General features: G+C 37.6%; 1 protein-coding gene and 1 non-coding gene across 5 annotated transcripts in view; one reads left to right on the top strand and one right to left on the bottom strand.

Annotated features, from left to right (window-relative positions):
• Window positions 1-20,664, top strand: part of CTNNA2 (catenin alpha 2) — a 1,103,782-nt gene that overhangs the window by 115,683 nt on the left and 967,435 nt on the right. The gene's annotated exons all lie outside the window — the stretch shown is intronic.
• Window positions 11,923-12,025, bottom strand: LOC131486422 (U6 spliceosomal RNA). The gene has a single exon (XR_009249331.1). It is a non-coding gene; the product is annotated as a U6 spliceosomal RNA (small nuclear RNA).

The raw sequence follows: 20,664 nt of genomic DNA, 5'->3' as shown, positions 1-20,664 counted from the left end.
TCCATATGGATTAACTGGTGAATACTACCAAACATTTAAGGAAGAAATGATACCAATTCTCTACAATCTCTTTCAGAGAATAGAAGCAGAGGAAATACTTCCTAACTAATTCTGAAGCCACATTACCCTAATACCAAAGCCTGCAAAGACATTACAAGAAAACTACAGATCATTATCTCTTATGAACATAAAGATGCAAAAATTCTTAAAAAACTAGGAATAGAGGAGAACAAAATATTAGGCAAAATAAACTGATCAAGAATAGCTATAAAAAATCTACAGTTGACACCATACTTATTAGTGAGAATATTGAAGCTTTTCCATTAAGATCAGGTACAAGGCAAGATGTGCCCTGTTACCACTCCTTTTCAACATCATATTAGAAGACCTTGCTAATACAAAAGTCAAGAAAAGGAAATAAAATATATACAGATTAGAAAGGAAGATATAAAATTATCTTTGTGCACAGATAACATGGTCATCAATGTGGAAAATCTAAAAGAATTGACAAAACCCTCCTGGACTAAAAAAAAATTATAGCAAAGTTGCAGGATATAATGTTAATATACAGAATTCATTTACTTTCCTACATACTATCAGTGACAAATGGAATCTGAAATTAATAACACAGTATCATTTAGATTTGCATCAAAAAAGAGAAATACCTAAATATAAATCTAACAAAAAAGGCGTAAGATCTATATGAAGAAATTATAAAACTCTAATGAGCAAAATCAAGTAACTAAATAAATGGAGAGAATATTGTACTTTCATGGGTAAGAGGACTCAAAATTCTCAAAAGATTGGTACTTTCTAACTTGATCTACAGATTCATTGCAGTCCAATCAAATCCCAGCAAATTGTTTTATGAATATCAACTAACTGATTCTAAAGTTTGTAAAGAGTCAAAGGACTTGTAATACTCATCATGATATTGAAGGTGCAGAATAAAGTTGGAAGACTTAAGTCACCCAACTTCAAAACTTGTTATAAAGCTACAGTAATTAAAAGAATGTTGGTATTAGTAAAGGTATAGAGAGATAGATCAATGGAACAGAATAGGAAGCCCAGAAATAGACTTCCATAAATATAGTCAATGATCTTTTGCAAATAAGTGAAAGCAATTCAATGAAGCAAAGATAGTCACTTCATCAAATGGTGCTAGAACTCGACATCCACATGCAAGAATTTATATATGCATATATATGAGTTTAGACGAAAACTTTATACCCTCATAAAAACTCAATATGAATTATAGACCTAAAACACAAAACTATAAAACTCCTGAAAGATAACATAGAAGTAAACCTAAATGACCTTGGGTATGGTGATGTCTTTTAAGTTATGACATCAAAGCCACAATCCATGAAAGAAAGAAATAATCTGGGCTGCATTGAATTTTAAAACTTATCTGCAAAAGACAGTATTAAGAGAATTAGAAAACAAGTCATAGACTGGGAGAAAATATTTACAGAACACAAATCTGATAAAAGTGTGTTATCCAAAAGATACAAAGAACCCTTAAAATTCAATCATAAGAAAACAAGAAACCCCAATAAAAAATAGGCCAAAGATCTTAATAGACACTCAGCAAAAAAAGCCTGTGCAGATAGTGGATTTATGAAAAGATGTTCCACATCATATGTCATCAGGGAAATCAAGTTGAGACAACAGTGACATACTGGTACACAAGTATTAAAATGGCCCAAACCTGGAAGACTGAAAACACCAGATGCCGGTGAGGATGTGGAGCAGTGGGAGCTCTTATTCATTGCTGGTGGAACTGCAAAATGGTATAGTCATTTTGAAAGACAGTCCCACAGTATTTTTACAAATCTAAACCTACTCTCACCATATGATTTGGCTACTGCACTCCTTAGTGTTTACTCAAAGGAGTTGAAAACATCTACACAAAAACCTGCACAATGATGTTGATGGCAGCTTTATTCATAATTGTAAAAACTTGGAAAGAACCAAGGTGTCCTTCAGTAAATGAATGGATGAACAAACTGATATATCCGGCAATAGAATATTATTCAGCTGAAGTGAAATGACCTATCAAGCCATGAAAAAACATGGAGGAACCTTAAATGCATATTGCTAAGTGCAAGAAACCCATCTGAAAAGACTAGTATTGTATGACTCCAACTATATGACATTATATAAAAGGCAAAACCGTGGAATCCATAAAAATACCAGTGATTTCTGGGGGTGAGGTGGGATGGGGGAGGGAAAGAGTTGAATAGGTGGAGCACAGAGGATTTTTGGAGCAGTGAAAATACTCTGAATGATATTATAATGAAGGTTGTATGTCTTTATACATTTGTCCAAACTCAGAATGTACAATACCAAGAATAAACCCTAAGGTAAACTATGTACTTTGGGTTACTATGATATGTCAATGTAGTTTCATTCTTGGTAAAAAAAAAAAAATGTACCATTCTGGTGAGTGATGTTGATAATGGGAGTGTCTATGTATAGGTGGGGATGAGGGTATATGGGAAATTTCGGTACCTCCCTCTCAATTTTGTTGTACACCTAAAAGTGCTCTAAAAAATAAAGTCTTAATAAAAAAACTAAAATATACCTAAATTAAAGAAATATTACACATTTACTTGAAACCTTAAGGTTACCAATATTCACCCAATATTATTATACAATTAATGAAAAATGAATATGGTCTTCTGTTTATCTTTTTCTCTTTTAATAAAGTATCTGTGAGATATGAATGGTCCTGGCGTAAGGATTGTGTCTTGTTTTCTGTACAGTGGGAAATTCTGTCATATTCCAAGAAATGGAAATGTTTTAATTTGCATCATTTTCTAATTTATAAGCATATATAAATGTAGAATAAATAGAGATGAGTTTTTCAAGTTCATAAATACATGTATATGCTAAATTATGGATTTAACTGATACATTAATTTAAAAGTCTCCTGAATGTCAGGCACTGTGGTTCATACTGGGAGTCTGAAGATGGAGACTCTGCCTATTTGAGGGAGGGACATATAAATACACAATTAAAGAGTAAGTTATTGTGCCATGCACTCCCAACTCTACCTAGAGTGGTGTGTCAAAAAACACAGAAGACAGAAACCAACACGCTTTTGTTGAGACATGAAAGGGCAGTGGGTGTTTGCTGGGCAAGAGAGAGGCACACAGAGGCGTCTGGGTGGCTCAGTCCGTTAAACGTCCGACTTTGGGTCAGGTCATGATCTCACGGTTCATGGGTTTGAGCCCCAATTCAGGGTCTGTGCCGGCAGCTCGGAGCCTGGAGCCTGCTTTGGGTTCTGTGTCTCCCTCTCTCTCTCTCCTCTTCCCCTGCTTGCACTGTCTCCCTATCTCTCTCCCTCAAAAATAAGTAAACATTAAAAAAAAGAGTCTCACAGAGGGCACAGTTCTGTGTAACCCTATATGTTTAGGTGGACACATGTGTCCTGGGAATATCGAGTTGGTTGTGTGTATGTGTGTATATTTGGAGTCCTGCAGACTTAAGAAAGGCGTGGGAAATGACTGTGAATCTGAAAAGTACAATGAGGATGAGGTATGAGGATCAGTGTGGACAGCTAAGCAAGGCTAGATGCTGAATAACTTTGCATGGTGGGAGGTGATGGCAAACTGCTGAAGGACAGGAAGACAACAATGGATTGTAGCTTAGAACAATTGCTCTGGGGTGAATGGTGGGTTAAATGGAGAGGTGTAAGATGGGGGCAGGGAGATAGAGATGATTACAGTAAGGACATTTTCCAGAATACTTATACAAACATTATATAAATAACAATCTTACATGTTCAATAATTTATGCATAGATCATGAGCATGATTCTGAGTTTAGTAAAGATGTATAGTTTAGATGTAGATTTTCCAAGATCTCCCATCCCCGGCTCTTACCTTATGTGTAAATTTCTTTTCAGAACTGCTTCAGTGCTAAACCTTTTGGGGGCTGCAGCTCCGGGAATGTATTTTGGCCTTATCGTATGAGATCACCACTTGAAGGAAAGAGTTACAAACTTGCTTCTAAAGATATAGATGGTTTTGCCATCAAATGAAGAATGTGTTATTTAAAAAAAAAAACCAGATTTCTTCCAACTCTAGAAAGGCTGTGGTTCTTAATTATTTCAGCAGTGACTTTCCATTTGCCTTAAGTCACAAAAACAAGTTAGCATGTGAATCCAAGGAGTGAAGGAGCTCCACAGTTGTTCAAAATATGCCAGGAGGGTTTGACACACACAGTACTAAGGCTACACATCCATGTTCTCAGAGCTACTTTAAGGGAAGTTTGTAGGATGATTATCATTATGTGAATACCCAGTACACTATTGCCTGCCGCCTCCTCCTAGAAACACATTTCCCGTGGGTGTATGACAAATCTGGTTGAACAGATAAAGTGCGGTTTTGCTATTTCAGGCCTGGTTACATCCTAACTGCAATTACATCACAGGTTGAATTCTGTCTTCATAAACGTATGGTCACCACCCCCCCACCCACTTTGTTGTATCATGGCACTTCTCTATTAAATCTTATTTTTCCATTGTTGGTATAAAAATGGGATCCCACTGTAGCGTATTTTGACTGTTAATGTTTGTGCTTCAAGTGGATTTAGAAATTTTTCACATAAGTAACTCCCGGTCCAAATATATTCAATTGATGCTTTATTTTTGGAGTATATTGTTAGTTTATTTAGTGTTTAACTACACATTATCAGAGTGTTAACATTTCTTGTTCAAGGTTTTTGACACTCGATGTCTTTAAAACATGCTGTTCAATACAGACATCATACTTAATGAGGGGAAACATACTGTTCCTTGAATAGCCTTGACACTGTGCCAAATCATAAAGATATCATATCTAATGATGAATTCTTTGCTCAATAGATTGTATATTTCCATAGACTAGACTTATTAAAAATAGAATATTCATGATTTTAAGTCATTCTTGAGAAGTCCTTGAGCAACTTAGTTGATATTTTGACCTAGGTTTTCCTATTTCACAAATACGTTAAAAATTTTTAATCTAAAGTTGATGATGTTGCTTAAAGTTGATGAAGTTGTCAATTGTGGAACAAATGAATTTTTTTCTTTATAAAAATTTTATTGAAAATCTAAGTAGTTAAGCTTTTAAAGAATTAATAACATTTCACTTAAGAGTGGTCCAAGACTGAATTATTTTTGTTCCATAGAAGCAGTTCAGATTTCTCATTTTAACCATGGATATTACTTAATTTTTGTTAACCTATTTTCTTTCCCTGATGGAATTTTTCTTCCGTGCTTTTTAGATGACCTCTGACTTACTATCTTCCACTGTCACCAACTTGTTTGTTAATTTTATTTTCTTCAGCTTCACAATATAGTTCTTATATTTTTAGATTTTTTTTAAGTTTATTTATTTATTTTGAGAGAGAGAGTGTGAGTGGGGAGAGGGGCAAAGGGAGAGGGAAAGAAATAATCCCAAGCAGGCTCTGCTGACAGTGCAGAGCGTGACGTGGGGCTGGATCCCACAACCATGTGATCATATCCCGAGCCGAAATCAAGAGTTGGACACTTAACTGACAGAGACACCCAGGCGCCTCTAGATTTTTCTCAGGAGTTTTTACTCTCTTATCTAAGAGACAGCAGCTTTGTCCTCTTTTCCCCTCTCCATGGCTCTTCAGGCGTATTTTTCAGAAACCTAACAACTCTGACTTTAGAGTAGTCATATGCATGGTGAAGGAGATCATAAAAATTGACATAAGCTGATCTCTGTACTGCTGGAAACTCCACATTTGTTTCCCTTTGCACAGAGGACAAAATCCACATTTTTGCCCTTGTGCTATGAGCCCTCCTGAGACCTGTCCCTTCCCAGTTCTCACCTTCCATCCTACCCTTGTCTCTTTTTCTGTGTTCCAGCTACACTGGCCTTTATGCAGTCTTCCAAATTATGAGAATATATGAGAATATAATGAAACTTGTGAGAATCGTGTTTTATAAATTTTATCATTAAGGTAAATTATTGGAAATTGATTTGATTGAAATTGAAAATATGTGAGAATCAAAAATTTTAATTCAAAAAGTACAGTACCAGCTTACCGTCAAAACAACTGTTTATGTAGAAGAGCAAAGAGTATTTGTTCCCAAAAATGTACAGATGCTCTTTCATATGTTTTGATCTTGGGCACAAAACAGGTTGTTTAAAACAGTGCACATGCTGGACCCCATTTTAAAGAAAAACTTTCAATACACATAGTAAATATAAAACACAGAAACAAACAGTCTGTCATGAAACATACACCGAAGTGTTAAGAGTGGAATTTGAGATAATTTTTCCTTCTATCTGTATTTTGTAATTCTTTCCCAATTACGATAAATCATTTTGTGTAATTCAAAGTCTAGTTTAAAAGTGGTGTTATTACCCAACTTTTGCCTTGTTTGGGTATTACAGCCTTGATTGTAGTGGTGACATAGGAAACGCTGGTTCCAGGTATACATGGTAAACAGTGCTACGTGGGTAGGCCTTCAACTTCTTTCTAGAACCAAGTAGTTTTTTGTGTGTGTGGTGAGAGTAGAGAACTGAGTTTGTCATTAAGCTGAGAGTTATGTACATTTTGCTCTACACATGAATATATAACAGAGTGTGAATGATCTAGTATATTTGCATGACAATTTCTTTAAAACATTTTTTAAGTTTATTTATTTATTTTTGAGAGAGACAAAGAAAGATAGTGTGCATGGGGGAGGGACAGAGAGAGGGGGGCAGAGAATCCCAAGCCGGCTCTGTGCTGTCTGCGTGGAGCCCAATGTGGGGCTCAAACTCACGAACCATGAGATCATGAGCTGAGCTGAAACCAAGAGCTGGATGCTTAACCGACTGACCCAGTGCCCCTGGATATATTATTTCACTGAAAACTGGTCAAAACCCTTCATTGTGCAGGCTTGCAGGCCTGTTTTTCTGGTTGTGTTCTTTTCATCTAGGTTGTAGGATCCTCTTTCATCTCATAGCAGATTTTGTTTTGGGTTTTTTTTCTGCTGCATTTTATCAGGGCCTTGAGTTTCTCTGGTGTATTTCTCAGTATTCCCTATAAGCATATTCATTTTGGAGGTTTGCCTTTCTTACCATATGCTGTGCTCATAATGCTATTTGATGTATGTGTTATCTCCTAATTTTGCTTTTATCTTTCTGTTCAACCAAATAGTTTTCTTTATCTGGGTGTGTGGTCCTGTGTGTATTCTGTCTGCCATCTCCATACTGGTAAGAACAGTGTCCTATACACCCATGAGAGGAATATTTTACACTTTGTGTGTGTGGGTAGTTGTTCATGTTTGAGGTCCAAGCTGAAATGACCACTGCATGTCTCCCAGGCAGAGATACCTTAGCAATATTTGCTATCTAATCAGGGGGATGTTACATAGCAAATAAGTTTCATATATACAATGCAACCATTTTAATTTTTTTAAGTTTATTTATTTTTGAGAGATAACATAAGCAGGGGAGGTGGAGAGAGAGAGAGAGAGAGAGAGAGAGAGAGAGAGAGAGAGAGAGAGACAGATTCCAAAGCAGGATCCAGCTTCCGAGCTGTTAGCGCAGAGCCCAAAGTGGGGCTCAAACCCACAAACCACAAGATCATGACCTGAGCCAAAGTTGGACGCTTAACCGACTGAGTCACGCAAGTGCCCCACAATGCAACCATTTTAGATAGTAGAGAAGTTGGTGGCATTCTTTATTCAATATTTAGGAGAACTTTAGGAGGTTTTGTTTTATAAATATGCAAGAAATCCTCTCAAAGAACGTGAAAAGATTTAGTAAACTGGGATAATATTTGCAACATATGAAGTTTAGTGCACCTTATTGCCTTCATCACACTGCCTTATATACTTTGTAAAGCAGGAAGAAAACCCAAGTGGCTCAAATATGAAAGACTGAAGTGCCACTTGGCTGTTTCCTAAAGATCTAAGCCACTTCAGCCTTCTGGTGTGAATGAAGCAGTACTTTAGCCTGGTTTTCCAACTAGTTGTTAGTTCAATTTCTTGACTGAAATGACAATTTTAGGTGAATTATGATATATAGGACCTGTGATATATGCCACTGAGGATAGATTTGTTTTATGTCTCTGGAATTGTTTTTTATGGATGCAATTTACGTATTTTAAAACCCCTATAATTTTCATGTTTCAGCTGACTATATAGTTAAGATTATATATTTCTTGAATGTGAAACAATTACAGTGGTTTCAGATGCATATGTTTTTCCCTCAAGTTTAGATCTCTATACTATAGTGAGGCTAATTTAGTTCCTTTCAATAAAATATTTTAAGGTCCTTTTATTAAAGCAGGAATTAGAATAATTATCATTATTTATAAAATACTGCTTAATATAAAAGCAACTCCAAGGAAATTATAATCACTCTGTAAAATTGAAAGTAGAAAGCACTTAAAAATTCATGAGTATAAAATAAAATATGCGTCAATAAAAATTGTGTGCAGAGCCAACTTGTATTTTAGAATAGAACTTGGAAGGTTGTGCTTGCATGGAAACAATTTTCCAAACTGGAAAATTCTAATTTAAAAGAATAGCCCCCAAATCATGGTAAATATATTTCCTGTAATTAATCAATAAATGTCTAGTGAGGATCAATGGTGTGCTCAGTACTATGCTTTTAGTTTGCTGTTTGCCTATGGAGGTGAGTCCTTCCAACTTGAGGTGGTAGGTGCATTGTAAAGTATAATTCATGGGGCCCAAGATGTGGCACATAGTTAAGGCTTATCATAGTGACGATGAGTAGTGTTTCTCAACAGGATCCCTATTGGCATTTTGGGTGCGGTTATCCTTTGTCATGTAGGATTTTAACATTAAGCCTGACCTGTACAACTTCACAATGATCAGAACATCCAAAATGGTGCCTGGAAAGCATTTCTGGGTGATGCAGCCCCCAGTTGAGATCTGCTGGCACAGAACAGGGGCTGACAGACTTTTTCTGTGAAGAGGCAGATACTAAATATTTTCAGTTTTGTGGGCTATACTCTCTCTGTACTCAACTCTGCTGTTGTAGCAGGAAAGCAACCACAGACAATACAAGAAAAGTGTGGCTGTGTTCCAGTAAAACTTCACTTAAAAAGTAGCTGGTGGGCAGATTTAGCTTGCAGGTTATAATTTGCCAATCCCTTCGTATGTATCACAAGCCCACCGATTTCAACACAAGGAATGCTATTTGAGAACACTCAGTAGTATTTTATCAGTTGGAAGGATTTTGGCTGCAAATATGAAATCATATCTACTATTTCTAAAGACAGGATGGTTTCACTCTTGGTTAATTAAATGTATTATTGTCATAAAAGACCAAAGTACCCTCCTTTTTTCTACTCTGTTATCTTCAGCTGTTGCCATGGTCTCCCCTCATTGTCACAAATGGATGCCGGAATGTTACATGTAGTTACAGTAGCACACAAGGAAGAATAACAGATCTGCCTACTCTCTAGGAAAACCTTTCCCAGAAGTCCACAGCTCACTTGCTGTCAGATCTCATTTGGGGACAAACCCAAACTTGAACTAAAAAATGGCAAAGTGGAAATTCCAGTGATGTGGAATTCCACATAATTGCCATGGAATACTTAGAAGTCTCTTCCCTGGGCTGGAAAAAGATTCCGGGCCTAACACAAACCTGTGGATACACAATATTTGAATGAATTGAGTTTGTGTTTAAGAGAAAGAGCAGTAAGTTTTGAGGATTATTGGAGGAAGATGTATGTGAGATGCCATATTTTCCATATTAATTATCTTATATTTTAAATAGAATTCTGTGTTGAGTGTTACTTGAGGACTTTCGTTTCCCTCTGTTTTCCATTTAGTCAAAGGAGCATTTTATGTATGCCTGTCTTTGGTCAGATTAGAGGGAGGAGTTTGGATCAAGGTTCACTGGTGGCAGGTAATTTCTCTCTAGTATTGAAGAGCCAAGGCATGTAGAGCCATGCCTTCCTGTTGTGAGATCAGTAATACCACCGGTGTGCAAAAGACAGTATTTCAATTTATTTAACAGAGCTTACTTGGTAGTCCTTAAGGACCTCCTTACTTAAATAAGCCCCCCAATTATCATATATATTTAGTATATTATGTGGTTTGTATTATAAGAACTGAAAATAATTTGTTGAAACACATGCTCATGGAAATGTTATAATTATTTATTTTAGTGCTAAAGGGAATACAGAAGACCATCTGGTCCTTTCAGGCTCGTAAAGGTGTTGCCTTACAATTTCAGATGAAGCAGGTGATTTGCCAAGGGAATCATTTGGGTGGCTGGAAAGTAAAGATATAACTAGAAACTGTTTTTCTCACTTCGTGTGCTGTGTTCCCTGCATTACATCATGGCATTCCTGCAGCAAAGTGCCAGCTTAAAAGACCTTATGCTTGTCAGTAAAAATGGCTCTAATTCAAGTTCTGATTTTTTTTTCTTGGAGCTCTTCCTGAATTTTGAGCTCTTTAACTTGTCAGTACAGGGGTTGAACAAATACCTTTAGATGCACTTATATTTACTTTAGTGACTTTTGAAGAATGACACTGAAATATCTTATAGGTAAATTTATTCAAGAGACCTTGTTTAGTATCTGCTGGGAAGCAGTTGCCTTTTTTATGCCAATTGTTTACTTATGTGTATATTTAAAAAATTAAATTCACAGTCCTTGCCTCAAGGATCTCAACATTCTACTATTAAAGAGACAAATGAATGAATAATTAAAATAGAATGTGATTCCTAGCACAGTAGAGGGAAGCAAATGTGCTCTGAGAGCAAGTGTGGTCTAAGTGGGTCAACAAATGAAGCCCGAGCTGAGTTTCAAAGGATAACTGAGAGTAAATCAACTTAAAACAGGGAAGAAGGTTTTTGGAGATGGAGTAACATGGGCAAAAGATTAGAGGTGTCAGAAAATATGGAATGTTTGGAGAATCGCTAGCAGTCACTAAATCTAGAGTTCACAAAGACTGAAAATGTAAGGTGGATGAATGCTGAGTAATAAGTCTATACTGGAGGACAGTAAATATAATTGGAACTTTATCCTTAGGCGAAGGGAGTCATCAGAGGCTTTTCAACACAGACATGATGTAATTTATATTTTGGAAAAACCACTAAGGCTGCAGAATAGAGGAGGGAGTAGAGGAGGCTAAGACTGAGGCCAACATGACAGTCAAGAGGTTGTTTCAATAACCCTAAAGAAGAAATGATGACAGCCTTGATGAGAGCAGTGATGATTTGATATAGGAGGTAAGAGAAAGGAAAGGAATAAAGAATGACTTCTCCATTTCTGACAAGGGAGATTGATAGTGGTTCTGTTCATTGACATATGACTATAGAAGCATAAAATTACCAATTTTGGGGTAAAGAGGATGAGTTCATGTTGGAGTGTTTGGAAACCTAGTAAATGATGGCATATAGGAGGCTAGAACTCGGGCAGAAATCCTGAGCTAGAGAAATAGATTTGGGAGTTTGCAGCATCATATAAGCCACTGACATGATTGAAGCCTACCCAGACACTATGCATAGAAGAGGGAGAGACTAAGGACAAGATGCCAAGAGAGTGGAGGAAGAGCAGGGGAGAGTGGTGTCCTTTAAGCCAAGAGAATAATAGTATTACTGTCAAATACTGCTTAGAGGTCAAATAAGGAAAGAACTGAGAAAGGGTCACTGAATTTTTGAGGTGATATGTTTATTTTTATGATAAGAAATATAATTTTATAAGAAATATCATTAGACACATTGAAATATATATGTATATACATATATATACACATGCATATGTAGTGAAATATATATATTTGTATGTATAAATTAAGAATTGCCCTAAATCCTATCACCCAGCATAACTACCGCTAAAATTTTGATGTGTATCTTTCTACTTTTTCTGTATGCAAATATATTCTCCAAAACCAGATATGTCTATATATAACAAAATGAGTTCCTACTATAAAAATATGAAGCACTGCATGAATTTGCTTATTATTCTTGCCCAGAGACCATGATAATCTTCTCCACGTCTTTCCAATTTTAGTATATAAGCTGGAGAAGCACATGGTGTCCATTGAATTAAGCAACTAGAAGATCATTTGTAACTGTGCAAGGCTAATTTCAGTGGAATGGTGAGGGCAGTAGCCAGATTGTTGTGGGATGGGGAATAGGTGGGTAGTGAGAAAGTCGAAAAAGGATCATAGACCATCCTTTCCAGAAGTCAGTATGTAAGGGGACAGGAAGCATAAAATGGCAACAGAGGAGTATGATGGAGGTTTTTATTTGTTTGTTTTCTGGTTTGAAAGGGGTTTGATTTAGTTTTTTACTTGGACAAGACTTTCCACTGACTTGAAGGAACCAGAAGAGGGGGATAAATTAAGGATATTAAGAAGAGGTTGTGATTGCAGGGGTGAAGCCTTAGGAGGCAAGAAAAGATGAGTTGTGGGAAAGAGGAAACAAACCCCATCTTACAATAAGGCAATTGGGAAGGAGGTGAGAGTGGAAAAAGATGTTGAATAGCTTGCAGATGGTTGCCTGAGGTGATTCTGGTCACCTCAGAATGAAATGGCTGATACTCACCTGTATTCAGTTATTTGATGAAGACTTTTGGAATATGCATGAAACAAAGAAGTGCCATATTGGATCAGATCCACAGTGATCTGTTCACTTATGTCCCGAGAGTGGTACCAAGAGATGCATGTTAGAAACGTCTAGTTTTCTCTGACAAATTAAAAGAGCAGGAACGTTCCCAAAATGCTTTACTTTACATGATCCATTTGGGATTTATTCATATATTTCTGTGAAGCTACTTGAAGCCATCTATTTTCTTAACTTGCCTGCCCCCTGAGACTTAATACCTGCAAAGTAAGTATTTAACCTAGGGAAGTTGAACTGCATGTTGGGAAAAAACACAGATTTGGGGAACAGATCTTGGTTAAATTCCATTAACCTTGGAAAAATGACTTAACATCTTGTGCTGTAGTTCCCTTATCTGCAAAATTGGGATGTGATCTTACTGACCTTACAGAAATGAGAGGATAGCATTAGGTGGTATATGTGAAGTGCCTAATAACTGCGCAGAGTGAGTGCTCATTGTGTACTGGTGACCTGACACATCTTGTCTCTCCCAGTGATCAAGAGCTCCAATGCAGTCCAGCACACAAGGATTTGATGAGAGGAACATAAAATGATAAATACTGATAATAGACTGTAGCCAGTGGCCAGGAGTTTCCAATGAAATCTTTGTTGTGAAATTATGAATTAAATGGGAAGGATTACTCCCTTGAAATGTATGGATTTAACAGAACTTCATATGCATTTCCGTAATGCCATTTTACATTTTATTTTTGTATTTACCAAAGCATATCACCTGACGTGGTGTTTTGGCTCATACGCACATAGTTAAATGCCACTGATGACCAGAAGGAAAGCTGGTTTATTGTTTTTGTTTTTCATGTATGATTTTCTTTATCAACAAATGTAATCAGGTGATTTATCAGGGGGAATATAGGCTCAGTATCACAGGTGCTCAAATATCAATCCTTGCAAAAAAAAAACTTCTAAGCAAATATAATTGCTGTAATGTGTTATGGCTTTTCAAGATTAGCAATTCAAAGAAAGGGGCAAGGATAACAATACAGTGAATTCGTTCCCATTTACTACTGTAGCTGCTACTGGATGCACAACAGGGCCTGTTGACCTTAGACCTGGAGAATAAGCCACTTCATCTTGGGGGACTGAAAGAGGCAGGGGTGGGAGGCTTCAGTCATTTCTGTCTGAGGTTCTGTGACTTAATTCCTTATTAACTCACCAGCACATGTACGGTTTTAACTCTGATTTTTAAAATAAAATATAGTAACTCACTAGAGCTTGCTTTAAAAAATACAAATCCTGAAGTACTACTTAAGTATTTTTAAAGTTTATTTATTTATTTTAAGAGAGAGACAGAGAGAGAAAGAGAGAGTGGGGAAGGGGCAGAGAGAGGGGGAGAGAGAGAATCCTGAGCAGGCTCTGCATTGCCAGCGCAGAGCCCAGTGCAGGTCTGAAACTCACAAGCGTATCTCACCATGAGATAGTGAACTGAGCTGAAACCAAGAGCCCAAATGCTTAACCAACTGAGCCAGCCAGGCGCCCCACTAAGTATTCTTTTTTTTTTTTTTTTTTTTTAACGTTAATTTATTTTTGAGACAGAGAGAGACAGAGCATGAACGGGGGAGGGTCACAGAGAGAGGGAGACACAGAATCTGAAACAGGCTCCAGGCTCTGAGCTGTCAGCACAGAGCCCCATGCGGGGCTCAAACCCATCGACCGCGAGATCGTGACCTGAGCCGAAGTCGGACGCTTAACCGACCAAGTCACCCAGGCGCCCCCCACTAAGTATTCTTAAATCACTTAACAATTTAAAATGCCTCTTATCTAAATATCTGCATTTATTTTTTTATATTGTATCTTAATATTATGATTACTCTGTTTTCTTTATTTTGTTCTTGGGTTACTGGAATGCTTTTTCATAATCTGATTCATTTTTGTTTCTAGCACTTTTCTGGCAGCAAATCTAAAGGGGATTCTTTCCCCATTTTTCTGTTGCAAAAACTACTCAATATTGCTCCATCGACATATGCAACATTTGGAGGTGCTGTCGGTTACTTCTCTTTCAACTGATCTAAGTGTCCTGTGGATGTGGGAGTATCATGGCCTTACAGATGCTCATTTTTAGCTGAACTCCTCTCTGAGCACTCCTTTCTTGATGAATGTTTTCTGTTTTTACAGTCTATGAGGCAGAGCAACTCTTGGCTCACCAATGAGCCTTAAGCAAGTCTGAAACACCTTGGTGTTTCCCAAAGCACCTGTCTGGGCCTTGGAAATACTACGTGGTTAGTCCACATGCGTTGAATGAGTGAACGGTTGGATGGATAAACGATTGAAATAAAGAGGGACATGCAGGATTTAACTTCTTTCTAGAATTTTGAAGGCATTCTGAGAAATGAAAACCACTTTTTGTTTAGTCTTTCAGATAAGTGACATCTAAAGTGGTGTTCTCAATTGAAAACCCCTACATTAGAGCCTTAGTATTGCATTTTAACTATAGTCATCTTTTGTGTGTGTGTGTGTGTGTGTGTGTGTGTGTGTGTGTGTGTGTGATTGTGAGGCTTGAAGTTGGCAAAGGGTGAAGTCCACAAATCATAACATTTTTACTAAATACCCAACACTACGCTAATCATTGTGAAGGGTACAGAGTCCTTGTCCCTGAGTGTATTAAAGAGGACAAAACTTATATGAAGCAAATAGAGAACAAGACAAGGCAATTTGTGTTCAAATTAAATGCTATGTAGTGACCATTCTACTTAGATGGAACACTGATGGAATTCAGAGAAAGGAAAAGTCACAGGGCCTTGGGGACAAAAGGTAATTTGGGTTGGTGAAGAGAAGGAAGACTTCCTAAAAGGTATTGTGGTCCAACCTACAGAGCATGTAAGTCCTTAGCAAACAATTCCTCATGTGGAACTTGGCAGTGAATGAAATATCAAAGCAGACCTCACTAGTCTGTTGAAGGAAGCCCAAGTTTCTCCTAAACAAAAATGACACCCGGTTTTAAAACATAATAACTAAAAACTAGCGACACAGTTAAAATAACCACTGAAACTATGTATTTTTAAATATGTGAATTAAAGAATCTCTAATAGGAAGTAATACTTTCTAAACAATACCAAAATACCGCTTAGGTTGCTAGTAAGTACTGAGCAAAGAATATCTCTAAAACTATGTCTAAAAGATGTTTTTCTCTAGGAAATGGACTTCACTATTGAAAAGATTAAAAATTATACTTGAAAAAATTATTTGAATCTTATTTTATATGTGCATACTCAATCAAACATTTTTGAAGAGTGTAGACCCAACACCCTGTCATATTCTACAGATGATGGAAAGAAGTAAAAAACTTGATTTGAGTTTTCCCTAATGAGTTTATAATCAAGTGGGTTATGTAAAACTGATGGCCATTTCTTAACAACAAACCACATTTGAAAAACATAAGATCTGGGGCAGCTGGGTGGCTCAGTTCATTGAGCATCCGACTTGGGCTCAGGTCATGATCTCACAGTCAGAGAGTTTGAGCCTCTCGTTGGGCTCCCGAGCCTCTCTGACAGCTCGGAGCCTGGAGCCTGCTTCAGATTCTGTGTCTCCCTCTCTCTGACCCTCCCCCGTTCATGCTCTGTCTCTCTCTGTCTCAAAAATAAATAAAAATTTAAAAAAGAGAAAGAAAAACGTAAGATCTTCTGTTCCTGACTGTAAATGCAGTAGCAGTGTAGGAGTCATCGAGAAGATGAGTGGGAGGAGGTCAATATTTGGATGTTGGATGATAAGAAAGAGGATGTCCCACTCAGGAGGGGACTTTGGAAAGCAGCATGAGCCAGGTGTTATAATGTGGCCCAAACCTGATGGAAACAGATTTTTATTAAAGAAATAAGATCCAATACACCACGGTCAGAAAGTGGAGTGCCGAGCCATGCTACAAAGAGGACTTGAAGTTTGTTGGGAAAGAGAATTAAGCAGTCATTTTGTCTTCTAGAAAAGGAGTGTATTAGATGATTAGTTTGGACTGAATTATATTAAAGAGACCGAAGATAAAAAGAGCAGTTCGGTGATTATTTTGCTGTACTCTGAATATGAAATGTTGAGATTCTGGTGAAGATTAGAGTTATATAATCATTGCATATGGAATTCTAATTTACAGGAAGTTAGAAGGACATAGAATAATTGCCAAAGAAGCTGTGTTCCTATTAAACAATTTGAAGCTACTTGTGGACTATAAAGATACTTCCCCAAAATATGTTATCTAAAATATTAACAGTCTTATTCTCAGTGTTTGGAATCTACTTCCCAAATCTGAACTGCAGCATTGCTGAATGATGATAGGTAGGAAAATGTTTACCTTTGGCCAAGTATATTTTGTTCAGAAAAACTGAATCCTTTGTTGGGACTTTGGAAACCTAACAGAGCATACAGAGTGAGCATTGCCTACCTGCATATCACATAGTTTTAGACCCAAATGGAAAACAAGCCATAATTTAGGAGTAGATTGAGTTTCTTTATGCTCCAAAATGAATTTAAATGGTGAGACTGAATGTAGTGAAAAGCCAGGAAATGAATTTGACAGATACTAGTTTTCATTTTGAACTTCAAAGTACTGACTTTCTATTAACATACTCCAGGAGTAGTGAATTTCTATTAAGTTGGCACATAGTTTTAAATTTTATAAGTATGCTATTGTAAGTATAAAAAACCCATTTCAGTAAGATATGGACATGGTTATTTCTTTTTTAATCAGCAGGCTCTAGGCTATATTATTATTAGTCTAAACTTGTTATCCTGAAAGTCTTGAGGCTGTGGAGCTTCCTTCATATATTCCTTTTTGGTGAAGCTTTGTTTATTTGTGTAGAAGAAATAACAGGCTCTGAGGAGAATATAATAGTATTTTCAAAAAATATTCAGGTAGCCTTTAGTAGGCATTTATGCTTAAACATGAAGTGTTATTACAGCCTTTTGAAAATATTTGAATGATATTTTTGTTCAGAACATTTTTTTTGTTAAGTGTTTTGTTAAAAAGTATGGATGTACTTAAAGAAAGGTCTTACAGATATTATAATACTGAAGGCTAGTCTTCAGCTTTGCTTTAAGGGTATCCAAGATAACTGCCTCACTCCCCAGATAACTGCAAGAGCAAAGAGCTGTTGGAAATTACATATCACTTCAACTTTGAATAAAAATGGTGATGGATCCTATAATTGCAGCTGTGACTTGTATCCTGGGTCATCTCTCAGTTCACTGAGCCAGGGCTTTGAATGGTTATATAGAAGACAGTAATGGTCAGTATGCTGCCTCCTTGCAGTCAAAGAAAGAGGAAATGAGCTTAAATTGAGCACAGTTAATGGAAGAAAAATAAGAAGCAACTCTTTTCCATGGTTAAACCACTAGGCCATGCCCTTTCTACATAGGGCACCACAGGGTACCAATATCCCTCTTCCCTACTTCCATTTGAACCCAGTTCCATTGCAACAGAGTATATTCTGGAGGGAATCAGTGTGATCTCTACTTTCTAGGGATATTTGAAGGGTTATCGATTATCCTTCTCTGTCTTTATTTCTCAACTTCTACCCCTGCCTATATTTCCATACCCACATATTCTTCTGAACTCCAGGAAAACACACACACACACACACACACACACCTCTTACAATAGGGTACCTAGATATTAGAGCTGTCTTTATTAACAATAGGAAAATAGAACTACTATTGTGTTTCAGATAAAATATTTGGAAGATGTTTTTAAAGCTTGAAAATAAAATTATTTAGGAACACGGGTTTTTTTGGAAACATTTATTCTCCATTAAGCAAGTATTTCTTGACCTTTGTTTCTGCTTCTGGTTAACTGAGGCGGGTGACTCTCTCCTACTGTTACTTTACATTCTTCACAGTGATCACTATGATGGCAGTGATTGTAACAGGAAAAGGTGCCAGGGGGAAATATTGGAACTTTTGGAGAGATTGGGAATTGGTACCTGTTTGAAAAACCATGTATGATTGATTGATTGATTGTTTTTTTTTTGTTTGTTTTTTTTTTTTTTTTTTTTAGAGAGAGCTCAAGCCAGGGGAGAGACAAAGGGAGAGAGAGAGAGAGCTTGAGCCAGGTAAAGGCACAGAGGGAGGGAGAGAGAGAGAGAGATGAGAGAAAGAGAGAGAGAGAATGAATCTCAAGCAGGATCCACCCTCAGAGTGGAGCCTGATGGGGAGCTCAATCCCCCAACCCTGGGATCATGGCACAAGACAAAATCAAGAGTCAGTCACTCAGCTGACTGAGCCACCCAGGTGACCCAACCATGTTTGATTTAAATATGACCCTTCTGCTTTCCTGTTGAGAATCATTTCAAGGCATTGGATCCCCTAAAAAGTGTAAATACCTTTTAGAAAGTGTAATGACAACAATTACAGTGATAATTGTAATAATAAAAGAGGTGGTATTATTACTGATCCTAGAGTCTCCACAGAGATATCCCATGTGTTTCCGATCACTGTTCCTCTGTTGGCATGCATGGCTATGGTCTGTGTTTACAACAGTGGTTCTCAAAGTGTGATTCCTGGACCAATAGTATCAGCCTCATCTGGAAATGTTATAACTTGTTAAAAATGCCCTCTGTCAAAATGTAAATTCTAAGTTCCGCCCCAGACCTGATGAACGGGAAACTCTCTCGGTAGGTCCCAGCAGTTTGTGTCTGAACGTGCCCTCCAGGTGGTTGTGTGATCTGAGAGCCACCTATTGCTGCCATAAAAAACTTATCACAAACTTAGCAGCTGAAAACAACATAAATTTAATATCTGATAGTCTCTGAGGGCCAGAAGCCCGAGTGGACTTGGCGGGGTCCTCTGCTTAGCATCTCACAAGACTGAAACCAAGATGTTAAAGGGCTGTGTTTCTTACTGGAGGTGCTGGGGAAGAATCCATTTCAAACTTTATTCAGGGTTTTGGCCAAATTCAGTACCTGGTGGTTGTGGTACTGAGGCCTCATTTCTTTGCTGGCTTTCAGCCACAGCGCCTTCTTAGCTCCTAGCTCTCAAAACCCACCTGGATTCCTATGTGCTTTGCATATGGCCGCTTCTGGCAACAATAGGTTGAGTCTGTCTGCCATGCTGTTCTGCTCCACCTGACATCCTCTCGCCCCCACCTCCCTATGCTCTTCTGCCTCAACTGCATCACCTACATTCTTGTCTGCTACATCTCTATGACTCCTTTTCTTACCCACTGCCAGCCAGGAGAATGCTATTTTTAAGGGCTCAGCTTTATATTGTGCCCATTTGGATAAATACAGCATCATTTCCCTATTTTAAGATCCAGTGATTAGTGACCATAATTGTATCAGCAAAGTCCCCCTTTACCATGTAATGTGACCTACACACGAGTGGAACACAAGGGGTTCAAGGCCATGGGGGTCAAAATTCTGTTTACTTGGTGTGACTCATACAGGGTCTTTTTATTGGCTTTGCCAGGGTGTTATGTTGCTCACTAGCTAGCCCAGCCTCATTGTGTGCATCCCATTCTTGCCCGAAGGTACCAAAGATATCTGGAGGAAACTGAACTCAGAACCTGCTTTGTCTCACCAGAAAGTGCAGCCACACTTCCCATGGGCTCCACATGTGTATCAGGGCACCTGCCATTTGTGCCATTTGTGTCTCCCTTATGTAACATTCATTTTTGTCAGTTCTCTTCTCCTCTCTCTCTGTTTTTCCATTTCTCTCCGTATCTCCATTCTCCTCCCTAGTTCAGAAGTTCCATAGTAATGTTGGCATTAAACTAAGCCTAGGAATTCCTTAGAAGTAATAAAACGTTGTTGTAAACACCGACACCAAAGCCAGGCAGTTTAGGTACAAATTTTGTGACCTTGGACAATTTTCTAAACTATTTTATACTTTAGTTCCCCTATCTATAAATGGGAGGTAATGATAATGCCAGATCATTAGTCAGTATTATTATTATTTTTAAAAAAATTAATGTTTACTTATTTTTGAGAGAGACAGAATGTGAGTGGGAGAGGGGTAGAGAGAGAGGTTAGACACAGAATCCAAAGCAGGCTCCAGATTCCGAGCTGTCAGCACAGAGTGGGTGTGGGGCTTGAACTCAAGAACTGCAAGATCATGACCTGACCGGAAGT

The sequence above is a fragment of the Neofelis nebulosa genome, chromosome 9 (assembly GCF_028018385.1).
Source record: "Neofelis nebulosa isolate mNeoNeb1 chromosome 9, mNeoNeb1.pri, whole genome shotgun sequence".
NCBI classification, from domain to species: Eukaryota; Metazoa; Chordata; class Mammalia; order Carnivora; family Felidae; genus Neofelis; species Neofelis nebulosa.
The sequence above is the reverse complement of the archived record's forward strand: the minus strand, read 5'-3'. Positions and strand labels throughout refer to the sequence as shown.